Genomic DNA, 15,453 nt, shown 5'->3' with positions numbered 1-15,453 from the left:
AGCTGTCATCATAGTCCGCGCGGTCATTGTTGATACGCTGGAGCACTGTCTATGAGCAGAATGGCGTCAAAGCGTTTGTGGTGTTCTGTTCTTGGGTGTAATAAGGAACACAGCAGTCATTTTGATGTTCCTAAATCCGAACCGCTGAAGACGCAGTGGCTGAGTTTGTTTTCGAAGGGAATATTCCCCATGATCAACGTCAATGCTTTCATGTTTGCGCGAATCATTTCACACACCAGACTGCTTTACAAACGAGGGTCAGAATAAAGCTGGTTTTGCTAAGAAGCTGCTCCTGAAAAAAGGATCGGTACCAACTATTCGTGTTCCTGCTGCACCTCCAGAAGAACTGAAGTGAGTGTAACGTTTTATTAACCTTTATATTAATATTTATATTAATCTTTGCAAATCGCTCGCTGCACGCTTCACAATGAATGCGGCTGTTTACACTCAGGGTACATTACGGCATGTTTTCTATGTACGACGTTCTCAATATAATTCATAATCCCACGTTTATAATGAACAACGCGTTATGGTTATTGTGTTATTGTGTTACAAACGGTGTACACACAGAACAGAGGGGCGGGGTGAGCAAAGCTCTTTATCATTTAAAGACACATGCACTTAAACGGCGTGCTGAAAACAGAGCTGTTTTTGACCAGGTAAAATTAGTGTTTTCTTACAATACTAATACGAATTTTTAATTAAAGTATATTACAAACTTTTAATTTAGACCCTAAAGAATCATATTAGCTTGTACAAAAATGGCATTATATGACCCCTTTAAAACAAATCCTGCTCCATCCTTTATCATTACTCAAAGTTGTAAGAACAACAGACAATCTGCATTAATGGCTAATGGACACGATTTTAGTAATAGTGGCCCACAGCTGCTTAGCAGAAGTATTCAGTATGTGAGTTAGCAGGTTAGCCAGAGATATAACACACCAAATTAGCAATGGAAATACTTCAAACTTAAGAAATATCTAGCTTAATTCAAGGTATAATATATGAAAAAAATGAACAGTTGCCTGTGGTTGAATCCTTCAGACTGTTGATTGATTTGGTCTGGCTTCATCTGTGTAGCTTCTTGTAGAGCAGAAACAGTCATTACCTTCTGAAGTTCCTACATCCCTGCCATTGTCATTTGTACTTTGTGTTTCACAAGGTACAGGCTCACGTCCTCATTGTCAAGGACACATGGAAACTCTCTGCTCTTTGTTTTTGAAAGTTGAATTTTAAAAATGCCATTCAAAGGGGTGCAGCCACCCACAAGCAGCAGAACAATTCAAACTTTATCAAAGATGAATGTGCATTCATAAAAGGCAAAGACGGATTTATTTAAAGGGTTGAAAGATGGTTAAAAATGAACATTTAAAAAGACGTATCTTGAATGAATAAAGCATTTTTTGTGTGTGAATTATTATGTATAACCTGCGATGGGGTCTTATAATGAGTAATCCAAGCGTCACCATTACAGGCCTCTGGACTATTGCTTTATGAAGTCAGTGCATGTGTTATTACGCTCAGTAGGGCCACATTTCATATATAGAAAATAAGCCCTTCTTTGTAATGAAAAAAGGTATTGCTGTATATAATATATATAAGGACCTTTAATTTCCTCTTGAGTTTTCCCATGTTTTTTTTTGTATTATTATTGGTTATAAGGCTGATATGTTTGTCATGCTATCTAATAAATAATAATAATAAATCATAACATTGGAATCACCTCCATTGCTCTGACGCATTGCCTCGGTACAAGCTTTAAAGTGTTTCCTGCAGGCTACTTTGGTTGTTTATCTGTCAATGTGTTATATATATAGATAATGTGCAGTTGCATCTGCGTGTTCTATGGAATTCTGCTCACTAGCCATAAACGAAGAAAAGAAGGTTTGTTGCTGTTGCTTTCCTGACCACTTTATGGCTCCTATACTAACTACATTTATATGATGAAATTAAATTCAGGACACACACTGATATAAAAGTGAAATGCTCTTGCTCTAGTGTGAAAAACACAAAGGAAAATAGACATAATTTGACAAAAAGTTCAAAGGAAGAAAGCAATTAGAACAGCCTAAATAACATATGCAGGCCAGCAGACACATTCAATGTAAATTTAAGGTCACGTTGATGGCATGTATAAATAGTTGGTTATATTGAGGGAAAACAGTACAAAGAGACTGTAGTATTTCAGAATGAATTTCAGTATAAAACAGTTCAATTCATTGTAACTATACTTTCCCTAAGCTTGAAACTGTTTGCTTGCAACGCTAAATAAACCAGTGTTTTTTAAACAAATTGGTTGGGTAAATTATTCAAAAGACAGCTGCTTTTTGCATCCTATTGCGTATCGATGTAAACACATTCCAATCAACCAATCAGATTTGAGGGACAAGTTTACGGTTTATGTCAAGTTTAGGCTTACAACCATGGTTAGATGCTTTTACATCAGTGTTATTCACCCATCATTTCCATCTGAATTTAGGGATAACTTATAGGGTAAGGTTTAGATGTATGAATATGGTTAAATTTATGATTACATTTATGGATTACATTTTCAGACAGGAATGTTGTTCCAGGATCAACAAAATATGACTCTCATCTGATCCACGTCTACCAATAGGAATACGATGCCTATCACAGCATCCCAATATGAGGTCCATTCAGTATTATCAACAGCTTTATCGCATTGCTCAGGAGATAATTACCCTCCTCCATCCCCAGCTCCCCCTGTTATCCACAGTCAGGACTTGACATTCTGATATTCCTCTTCAAATCAGACTGTAATTTATCTTTAATTATGTTGTTACATTAAATTATTGTCATTAAGAACATTAATGATATCTGCACTACATTTATGTCAGTTATCACTGCGCTCCCTGCTCTTATTCATCTTATTCAGTTCTGCATGGATGGTTGGGGAGTTCTTGCCCAGAACAGAACCATACTGCCAATCCAAAAGTGTATGCTAATTGTCAATCATCTTTGATGATAATGGTCCTGACAGTACCAATATAAGTAACATTGTGTATTGTATGTATGAACAGTGTATTGAAAAGCAATACAATGTGTACAGTGCAAAGACTAAATGTTTTTGATATCACATCATCATCAGTATATACTTATAGATTATGCTATCCTTATCTCATTCATAGATATTTTACCATACTGCTTCTAAAACATGCATTGTTCTTCTAATACATGTATATTGAAGATAACTGATAGTGTGTGTGTGTGTGTGTGTGTGTGTGTGTGTTTGTGTGTGTACAGTGCATCTGGAAAGTATTTACAGCGCTTCACTTTTTTCACATTTTGTTATGTTTCAGCCTTATTCAAAAATGGATTCAATTAATTATTTTCCTCAAAATTCTACAAGCAATACCCCATAATGACAATGTGAAAGAAGTTTGTTTGAATCTTTGCAATTTTATTAAAAATACAAAACGAAAAAAATATGTTCCAAAGGATTCCCAGCAAACACATTTACGTTGTGGCAACGTCTGTGGCACGTTGCATGTAACATTGCATGCAACGTGCTGGCAACATTGTAACAACATAGAATTGTAAGACGTGACAGGGCTGTAGCAACGTTGTTGCGCGACATTCAGCAACTGAGAGACGTTATGACAATTTTTTTTTTTTTTATGCTAGATATAGGCCTATAGATATCCCCCATTTAGCATTTTATGTTTTGAAGTTAATATTTAATTAGTCAGATGTTAGATAATTATATACTTTTTCAATATTGTTTATCCTTATTATTATTTAAATGTACAATATGTAATTTTTTCGCCGCTAGGGGTCGCTACCCTGTTACAATAACAAAGGCGTAGTTTGATGACGCAACATTTGCTAAGAATTATGGATCTTGTTGTCAACGTCAAGCCGACCGATCTAATAATGTTTATGGATGAGTGAATACATCGATGTTTTTATCATGACTGTGATATGAAGCAGGTCGGGATTGCTAAGAGACAGCTATCAGCTCCACACACGATGCGAGTCCCGCGGATATAAAAGGAATATGGACATTTCATTCTACCGAACTACACGCGAGTGCAGAATTACAACTCACAGGTCAGTTTATTAGACAAATTAAACTTGTGAGGTAACGCAGCGCTGTTTCACTTGGTCTAACATTACACTAGCACACTAAACTGCATTTGAATGTGTTGAAATTTATGTTATTCTATGTGTTAGTTTGTCTGTATGAGACTAGCAGTAAGCTAGATCAACATTAGAATAACATACAGATCATATTCTAACATTTTATCATTGTTGAACTATATAACATTGATTAGTTTTATGTAAATGTGCTCACCTGTTTAATAAAGTACATGTAGGAGCGGTCGAAGTCTCAGACGTGGAGCTCTCGACATCTCGAAAACACCGCGCTGATATTGATTCTCGTTTTAGTTCTCCTTTTTTATCCAAAGTCTGCTTGCCATGGTCCATAATGTTTGAACGAAACAACAACAGCATGCAGATAGACATTACGAACTACACAGTTGTCCACGTCTGTCGCCTTGGTTACTATCAGAGGGCTCTGGTTACTATGGCAGTACAAGCGGAAACCAGCGAGAAATCGGATATGACGCCATTGACGGCGACAAAACGGAAATAAAGAAATGGTCCGTGTCTTCGAATTAAATTACAAATTTCTCCTGGTTTGAAAGTTGTTGGAAACAGTCGGGATAATGTAAGTACACAACTAAAAAATATATATAACCTAGATATAGTGATTTTTGCTATTTTTAAAGCAAAAAAACTACATATTGTACCTTTAATGGGACTTTCAGTAAATTAGCCTAATTACAAAAAAGAAAAAAAAAAACTAAATAAATGAATATACAAAGTATAATAAATAAAACATAAAAGGCAAAGATCAGGACATTTAATTAACAAAACCAGTTTCTGTACATGGCAGACAGTAGTCGAAAGCTGGGCGATAAAGGTCGTCCAGGAAACATCCACAAATCCAGATGAGCAAAGAAACGAATGAGACTAAATAGCAGACAAATCAAATGAAAAACTAAACAGTGCGAGCGAGGCTATATTAGTCACAATAGAAAATGAAGTTGTAGGTTGTGTTTGAATAATTAACTTACGTATCTTATTTAGCTGAGGTAGGTTAAATTAAAGCAATACTCACGTATCCTTGGTCGATGAAGAATGAGTCAACACATATGAGCCCAATGGGCGGTTTAAATTTAAAAGGCTGATTTTCACGCTTCAGAGCAGTGACGAGTACATAATTATGTAGTCCAGTGGTTGTCAAGACACCATAGGCACAACCTTAAGCAATGGCCCTGAATGGTGGTTTAATGTCAACATTGTGACAACGCTGTAACAACCTTCAACACACAACGTAGTTATAGCAACCTTTTGGCCATGCTGTTATAACGTCGTAAGAAGGTTGGGTACGTTGTGCCAACGTTCTGTGTTTTGCTGGGTTCACAGCCTTTGCCATGACACTCAAAACTGAGTGTCCACTGTTTAAACAGATCATCCTTGAGATGTTTTTACAACTTGATTGGAGTCCACCTGTGGTAAATTCAGTTGATTGGACATGGTTTGGAAAGTCACATAGGTCTGTCTATATAAGGTCCCTCAGTTAACAGTGCATGTCAGAGCACAAACCAAGCCATGAAGTCCAAGGAACTGTCTCTAGACCTCCGAGACAGGATTGTATCGAAGCATAGATCTAGGGAAGGGTACAGAAACATTTCTGCATCAATGAAGGTCCCAATGAGCACAGTGGCCTCCGTCATCTGTAAATGGAAGAAGTGGCCAAACTGAGCGATCCGATTGAACATCTTTGGAGAGATCTGAAAATGGCTGTGCAACGACATATCCAACCTGATGGAGCTTGAGAGGTTCTGCAAAGAAGAATGACTTGAGGCTGTAATTGGTGCCAAAGGTGCTCAAGTATTGAGCAAAGGATGTGAATACTTATGCACATGTGGTTTTTTCTTCTTTTTTTTCTTTTTAATAAATTTGCAAAGATTTCAAACAAACTTCTTTCACGTTGTTATTATGGAGTATTGTTGGTAGAATTTAATCAATTTTGGAATAAGGCTGTAACATGTGGAAAAAGTGAAGCGCTGTGAATACATTCCGGATGCCCTGTATATGTATGTGTATATATAGACACACACGCATTTAAATACTCAAATACATACACACATACAGTATATACACAAAGTATTTTAACTGATCAGAATACATTTTTATTTGTTACATTTCTGTATGTGTAATTCTGTTAAAAACTGAACTTTTATCACTGAAATTTGTGTGACATTGGATGGAAGCTCTTATTTTATACCTTGATTATATCATTCTTGATATGTGTGAAAACTATTTTAGTGCGTGTGATGGAGTGCATAAGTGAAGCATTCAAACTGAATTAGAACAAAATAACTGATTCCCCTCCCCTGCTTATATTATACTGGATAAGAAGCTACAGACAAACAATGATTAAATACACCTAAAACAGATGCTAGGGTTCTTTTCTTCAGAGCAACATTTCCTAACCTCTCTTGACCTGTTTCCTTACCTTCAGGTGTGTGTGGAATCACCTGCATACACGTAGCTTATTTTCCCACTCGAGAATTACTTAACAAGCACCCGCTCCACTTTCTTTCTCTCGTCCTCTGTCACGTTTTCATCATCCTGGGAGGAAAATGTAGATGTGCTGATTACTCAGACTGAGCAATGCACAGTGTGATCACATCCAGTGACCCTTCTGCCATCTTCAAAGAGAAAAGGAGAGAGGGCTAATTTCCAGGGAACAAGCATATGTTATTTTTGCATTACATGATTAGTGGTGAACTGCTTCAGAACCCAGATTTTACATTAGACACAATAATAAAATTGTGTAAAAGTAAAGAAAAAAAGTACAAACAAAAAGAAAAACATCTATTAATATTACTATGATCAGCATAGGTCCAATAATACACACAAGTATTAACACTTGCGAATTGATAATTAATAATATTTAATATAGTTTGCATAATATTTTCTTTTACCTTTCAATTTTGTTAACGGTTTTCAAGGATGGCGAGGGAATGTCAAACGACCTGGTTTAGCTAGTTTGGGCATCAATTTATTTTTTCAGTGTCCTTGCTACATATTTTAGTAGTAATAACAATATGTAGTATTTAGTAATAACAGTTAATTATGCATAATTACATACAACAAAACCTAAACCAAACCCTATTCCTAACCCTAAACCCTATAAGTACAGTACATGCTGTTTATTACTCAGTACTTAAATGTATAAATACACCGTAAAAAGGACACCTTAAAATAAAGTGTAACCCTATTTTTTGTACTAAAATTAATTGGCACACTTTTTGATGCACAGCTTTTAATGACAAAACACATGGGAAGCATCCATCCATCCATCCATCCATCCATCCATCCATCCATCCATCCATCCATCCATCGGACTTCAGTGCCATTGAACTGGTATTACACTGGAAATACAATATACTTTGTTCTTTTTTTCTTTTACTTTTCCTCTGGTATTATGGCCTACAGCTCCTATTGTATGTGTTAGGTTTTTTTTGTGTGTAATCCATTAGAAGTCTCCTGTATTATTATTTTTTTTTTCAAGTTTAGCTGATATAATCTTAACACAAAGCCTCATAAAAGTGATCAGATTTAGCATAATTAATAATAATAATAATCATCATCATCACACCTTTGTGCATTTGACAATGTTGGTGAAAAAAAATTAAAAATTCAGGAATGCTGTTTTACTCCAAAGGTTGTGTGTGAACCACCTATTCTAGCCTGCTACAGACTGTGCGGTTTCAGCAGTCCTATAAGATCATTACAGATCACACTGTATGACATAGATCTAATAAACGTGGGTATGACATGTAGACTGTATGATGATGACACCTACTGAATCGTAGGCTACAACTTTAACAAAGTTAGCATAATTAAACGTCATCAGCAGGCACTAGTGGTAAACAAATAGAGCAAGATGAATCACACTTTGGCAATTGGGGTTTTTATGTGCATTGAAAAAAGAAATAGGAGGAAGCGAAAGAGGAAAAATATGGATGTGGTCATGGCTAGGAAAAGAGGCCAACTTGGCATGCCAATTTTGCAAATGGAGCTTGAGGTAAGTCGTTTTAAAGTTTTAACGCCATGTCGCGTAGAACAATACGCCATTTCACGTGCCATTCAATGGCCATCTTAGAACCTCTCTCACTGTTTAATATAGGACCACCATTTAGGAGCCACGACCACAGAAATCGCCATGATCTTTCATCTGGGACAGCCCAAAATCCTACAACCGGGCATTAAAGTCGCACATCTGTCAGGTGCAGCTCCCCTGGAGCAAGCTGAGATTAGGTGCTCTGCTAAAGGGCACAGTGGTAATTGCTCATAGACCCTGTATGCAAAACCACTCGCAACATGTAATTGTAACCCCAGGTAAAGTTAGCTATGCGTTTTAGCATTTATTTTAAAAAAATATCACATTTACATACAATTTAGATGTAAAAAAGTTAAGAATTGAAAATATGAAAACAATAAACAAAAACACTTTGTGATTAATTAAGTGTTAAGTTCACATAAAGTGATTTAATATCAAATGTATTATACTATCAACCAAAACAGTTAATAATGAACTCAAATGTGTTAAATTAATGTATGTTTCATTTAATGTATCATTTACTTGTTCATTTATTTATTTATGTAATTGCAAGAGCATTTGTCTGGTTAATTAATCTGTCAGACTCAAAGACAGATTAGTGAACCCAAACAGGGGTTTATTGTACAGAGGAGCAATGCAGGTGAGTAAATAAAAACAGTTTCATAATTATAAACAGTTCTTTGAATGGTAGCTGGTGGATAACAAGTTGTAATGCAATGGTGATGATGACTGAAGGAAACACAGACCTCAGTTTGAGCATGGTGAGTATTCAGGTAACACTTTTCCACAGGGTTGCTGGAATGAAGATCGAAGGAGATCGCTGGAGATACACAGGAACAATAGTTATGGTGAGTATCGCAGGTAAGAGTCTGTATCCACGTTTGAGGCCAGACCAAGTGTGACTGTGAGGTGTGCACTCTTATCCTGATGCAGATTGGAGAGCTGATAGCTGAGTGAGTGCAGGTGAGGGACAGGAAGGATGCTGGGAAATGTAGTCCCTTATCGTCAGTCACATTCGACAATACGTCAGAACTTCAGGACCTCAGACCAGCTCTTCATCTGCTATGGAGGCCAGCAGAAGGGAAAGGCTGTCTCTAAGCAGAGGTTGGTCCACCGGTTGGTAGATGCCAAAGTCTTGGCGTATCAGACCCAAGGCGAGCTGTGCACCCTTGGGGTGAGAGCTGACTAGATGACTTGACTTGTGAAGATGGGCAGATAGAGAACATACATGACAGCATTATAATTTATATTATTTTCTTTTCATATTATTTAATATTACACTTATTTTCATCACTTTACGTAATGTGTGTGATATAATTTATTTCTTTATTGTTTTATTTATCAGTTTATATTGTATTTTGTGTATTTTGTATTATTTCTGTAGGGTGCTTGCTTAATATCTATACATTTAATATGTCATTTATTCAGTTTAATTTAGTTGTGTTTCTTATCATAAATTAATATCAAATTGGCCAAATGAAATGGATTTATCACTGCAGGTTGTGACTTTAAGAAAAAAAATTAAGCAGCAAGCAAATCTTATTAAGATTTTAATTTTAGTGGGCTGATGTTTTTTGTTTTGTTTTAGTGCTGCTATATTTCAATAGTCAGCCAAATGTTCATTGCACACAATGGAACGGAAGGTAGAGGGGAAAGGGAAGGCCTTTCAGATCCAATTAGGTCTGTGATATGATGTGGGAGTACTATAATCCAGAGAAACATTGTCCCCACCTCCATAACCTTACTATACACTAGAATATGTGCGAGAGACAGAAAGAGAGAGAGAGAGAGAAGAGAGAGGTTTATCAAGAGGAGAGTAATGGATTTGCTGTTGTGTATTCTCTCTGCTCTGCTCTTTCCCCCACTGCACACACATTAATCTCTGTCATAAATGCTCATTTTGTAAGCGCCTGCTTTTGCTACCCACCATGTGTGGGAGAAGAAAGAGAGCCAGAGCATGAGAGAGATTTCCAGACTCACCTTCTACTATGGCAGTCAGGGTTATGGCAGAAGAAAGATAGAGATGACTTCTGACAAACTCTGACTGAAAAAAAGTTTCCAGAAACACTCTGAATCTCTGAAGAATGCGAGACAGGGGAAACGCCACTACATCCCTGATTTTTTTTTACAAATTTTCCCTTTATTCTCATGTTCCATTGAACAGATCAGTGCGGAAATATGTAGTCATCAATCCGGTGAAGATCACAAGCCCTGTCTGCGCTTCACGTATCCACCCTTTTGCTGTTACCGCAAATGTATGTAGAATAATGGAAATTTTCACACCATCTGCTGTTGATTTAAAGTGAGTAAATGGCAGATATGCCACCACAGATGAGGAAAGCCACAGTAAGCAAAAATCCACTAATACAAGCTCTGCCGTTTTGTTTGGTTGTAGTGTAATCACTTTTTTTTTTCTTTTTTTTTGCTATAAACGAAATATCCTATAAAAGCAGGCCACCGACATTTAGTTTGCAGGTATGGAAAATGCTTTTGAAATCATGACGAATAAACGCATTTGAATTATCTTAAGCATGCACAGCTATGAGGGAAAAACAGCTGACTTTGCCATCCGCAAATGCATTCTTGTCAGAAAAATGATGAAATTGAAGAAATATTTGAGGAAATACTGCATATCGAGATGACCAGTGCTTCATCGTTTTCTCTTATTACTCACGCCAAAGTCACAAAAAGCCTTTTTATTTTTTTATTTATATGTCTGACTGCACAATGGTAAGTCTGTGTAAGCTTGGAAATTAAGAATGGGATAGTGAAAGGTCAAAGGCTTGTCCAATAACTTTCCCTTCCTGCTAAAATATATTAGACTTACTGACACGAAACTAGCTGCACTTGTCCAGAATTACACTGAAGTGGAAAAATGCAATAATGGTCTAAATAATCGCTGCACATGGAAAGCTAGCTCTGTGCTCCTAAAAGGCCACTTCATAATGAAGGAAAAGGTGTAGCGATGACCCCCTGCTAAAGGTCACTGAAGCAGGAATTTTTCCATTCCTGCAGATTGGTTTAATAAACCTCGATTTAATCCACCTACTCTGTGTGCATTGGTCCCACTGGAAATCCCTGCATCATATCCTGCACTTTCATTTCCGAGATTGCTATTCTGTGGTTCCTGATTCCAGACAAAAGTAGAGAAACTCTGAGGCGTGTAGTGTGCTAGTGTTAGTCCTGCAGATTTGTATGTCATTTTGTTTATGAGTAGATGGCAAGACGGTCCATTTCACACTTTTAAGAGCAATTCCCCCAAAATGTATTGCTGTGTTTGGAGTGAGTAAGATTTTTTTTTTAAATCTTGTTTTTACAGATTTCACAACTGATAAAACACTAAACAAGTTCAGGCAGTTAGAAACCATTTGCAAACCTCATGCACTCTTTTTGCAAAACTCTAAACACACAAACACTAAAACACATTTTGCACTGCGATGCACTTGTACTGCAAAACAGTACACAAGTGGCAAACGTTAAACACAGTTACAACACTTGTCATTGTTTACACACAATAACGTAAAATTGTTGACACTTGTTTCTAATGATGTGATCAAACCAACTGTACAAAATATAAGACAGCTCAGAGTGCACAGATGGCAACACCTCCACTTTAGCACAATCAAATATACATAAGTATTTCTTTAGTTGAACTTCAGCACTATTTCCGGATAACTAAAGTGCATTAAATGGGTAATCGGATGCCCATTTTCTGCAAGTTGGTATGATTATTTAGGGCAGAGGTGGGACAAAGTCATTGTTATGCAAGTCACAAGTAAGTCTCAAGTCTTTGCCCTCGAGTCCCGAGTCAAGTCGAGTCAAAGATGAGGCAAGTCCCGAGTCGAGTCAAAAGTCAAAGCCAACAAGTCTCAAGTCGAGTCCAAAGTCCTACCATTTTAGTTTCGAGTCATTTCAAGTCCTCTTACCACAGAAATAAAATTTATACAAATCATGTACGTCTGTAAGATTTGTATTTATTTAAACCTCTTTTTATACTTTGATTTATAATCAAATACAGTAAAAAACAGAAAATTTAATTTTCACAAAAAATGCTTGTATTTCAACAGCATATTGCACTAGAACAATGCACAGCATGCAGCTTCAGTCCTGTATTGGATTAACCTCATATTGCAAAACAGTTTAACTTTCAAATAGACATGGGTCGTTTTAGCCTAAACCTTTTTAAACATGTCATCAATAAAATCCTCACTCCTCAAAATTATCACTTCTGAAAAACTGGACCAACCTGATAATATAATTGGAATGCGTGTTGCAGTGCGTATGCGGTGCAAGACCAGCACGCGCAATAGTGCTTTCACATATGCTGCGTTTGCAGTGCGTGATCCGCGGCTGTACCACAAATACATACTCACTGTTTGTATTTCAAATCCAGAAGTTATTAGCATTTTTTATTTAAAAAAAAATTTTGGCCAGCATTGCGATTCTCTTTGTACACACGTATACACTCTTTAATAGACGTATTCACGTTTAAATACAATTTAAACAACGTATTATTTAATGCATTACTCTTATATAATTATATATTAAGTTGCTCAAGCAAGTGGTAAAATATTTAACCATGTACTTATATTAAAATCGCATAGCCTACATTTTAAATTAAAACTTAAAATTGACAAAAACAGCAGACTCATACTCTTTCTTTTGCATAATTTAAATCTTTATACAATAAATCTCGCATGTCACAAAGAACTTGTTTTTCCACCTCCACGAATGAGACGAGTGTTATGTTGCCTTGTTGAAATATGTATTTTCCCTTGATTTAGGCTACCCCGGTCTTACGTCTCAGCATTGCAATTCTCTTTGTACACATATACACTCTTTAATAGACGTATGCACGTTTAAACACAATTTAAACAACGTAGGCCTATTATTCAATGCATTACTTCTACTTATATTAAGTTCCTAAAGCAAGTGGTCAAATATTTAACCATGTAGGCTACTTATATAAAAAAAACAGCCGACTCTCATGCCTTTTATTTTATATTTAAATTAATACAATAAATCTCGCATGTCACAAGGAACATGTTTTTCCACCTCCACGAATGAGACGAGATTTGTTCATTATGTCGCCTTGTTGAGGTAAATTGTAGTTTTCCTTGCTTTACCCTGGTCTTAAAGTGAAAATAGTATTTAATTAAATACATTTATGGTGAGATTACTACATTTTATTTAATTAATCACATTTATGGTGAAATTACTCAATTCTACTAAATTACTAAAAATCTGTGTTCATTTTGACCACGAAACATGCGCTGTCACTTTAATTGAGCGCGTGCAGCACATGTGCAGCACAGCAGAAATAGACTCGGTGCGGAAACGATCGCGGCACTGCTGTATACGCACCGCACCTAGAACGGATCGACGGACTGCAACCGCGTGCAGTGTGAAAGCTCTAACCTGTTAACATGGGTACGGAAAAAAATACGCACCCGCTGCACTGCAAACGGAGTATGTGTGAAACCGGCGTTAGATGCTGTCGAATCAAAACAACGTGGGACTACAGTGATTGGATGTCGTGCAGGCAGCGCGCGCGCTCGCTGCATGCATACAGGTGGTGCACATTTTTTTCACAGATGCAGATAAACTGAGAGCGGCGCGGCCGTGTGGACATTTTTTCCCCCAGTTTTCATGGGAAGTAGCAAGTCTTCTCGAGTCAAAAGGCGCAAGTCCAAGTGAAGTCACGAGTCATTGATGTTAAAGTCCAAGTCGAGTTGCAAGTCTTTGTACATTTTGTCGAGTCGAGTCTGAAGTCATCAAATTCATGACTCGAGTCTGACTCGAGTCCAAGTCACATGACTCGAGTCCACACCTCTGTTATTTAGGGTCTTCATGTAAAGTGTGTAACATACTTTGGTTAAAATTCCTCAATGGTTGTGTAAAACAACACCCTTTTTACTTCCTCAAAAACAGCTCTGTTCACAGCGACCCGTTTCGGTGCATGTCTCTTTAAATGATAATGAGCAACTGGTCACTGGTATTTTTCACCAGGCTGGATCTGGCACACCAGAGTTTTTTTTTTTAATGCACTGTAACATGCTTTTCATTTAGACTATTCTTTGACCTTTTGAGCTTTTTTTAGTTGGACTGGTGCATTTTGTCACCAATTTCAGAACCTTGATGCCAACTTTGCATGTTGCATACATACCCATTGTCACTGTGTAGTTGTTAGTACATACATTAAATATAGTTGAAAGTAGTAAATATAAAATATAGTATAGTAGTACAAAATATGTGATGCAGGTTTCATTATGGTTCTACACATTCATATATCTCTGTAATAGACTAGAAAGAATAGTACAAACACAGCGAAATCATTAAACAAAATCTTAAATTTATTGATGAAATAATCAAATCACAACATAGGCGTTTCAAAGGAAAAATGTAGATAAGAAAAAAAATTCAAAACTACAGTACAGTAAATGTCAACTGGAGTGTTCCTCACTGTACTTCTATGTTTGCATCAACTCTGTCACATTTGGCCACAGGTTCTCATGCACATCACAGTAAATGTTTTCATTAGCTAAACATCTTGGAATGAATCTTCTGGCATGGCTAATCCAGGCCTAGTTGTGATGTCATTGCATGCGTCATCCATGGCCTACAGAATGGTGACTTGTTTGTGAGGGTGCCTATCTTATACCTTCCACCTCCATGTGGAGAAAAATTGGAGCTAAATTTAGGGTAATGAGGATGGGCCCGAATCCATGCTTGCACCATTTGATTTGATTGGTGAAAATGAACATTATCCCCATTATCCCGTACCTGGGGCTAAATCTACAGACCTGATTTAGCCATTCAAGTAAGATTACAAGGAGAGCTGCATTATATGAGCCAATACGTAAGCGTCCAACCACACTATCTCTGATATAGCCACACTCAGCATGATATTGGGTCCACGTGGGGATAATGGGTTACTTGGACGGTTGCCCGCTGGATATTAAATTCTGGCCTCTCCTCCTTGTCTTGACCAGCTTTAACCACCACATATTCTTTGTCTTCCACCTCCCACTACTGGCTCCATGTTATCACTATTGAGTGGGATACCACTCATCTCACATGAGTTGGCAGTAATTTGGTATAGTTTTTCAAAATTTCTAAGATACATTTCTTGAAACCTTCACCTAATTTCTCACAACATTAAACACAAATCCAAATTTTCTAAATAAACACAAAAAACAACAAAACCCTTGAGTCTTCTGGCAAAGTCAATAATATAAGCACTACACTACATAAAAAATTGGAGAACACAGAATCCAGACCATTAC

Source organism: Rutilus rutilus (genome assembly GCF_951802725.1).
Source record: "Rutilus rutilus genome assembly, chromosome: 19".
NCBI classification, from domain to species: Eukaryota; Metazoa; Chordata; class Actinopteri; order Cypriniformes; family Leuciscidae; genus Rutilus; species Rutilus rutilus.
The sequence above is the reverse complement of the archived record's forward strand: the minus strand, read 5'-3'. Positions refer to the sequence as shown.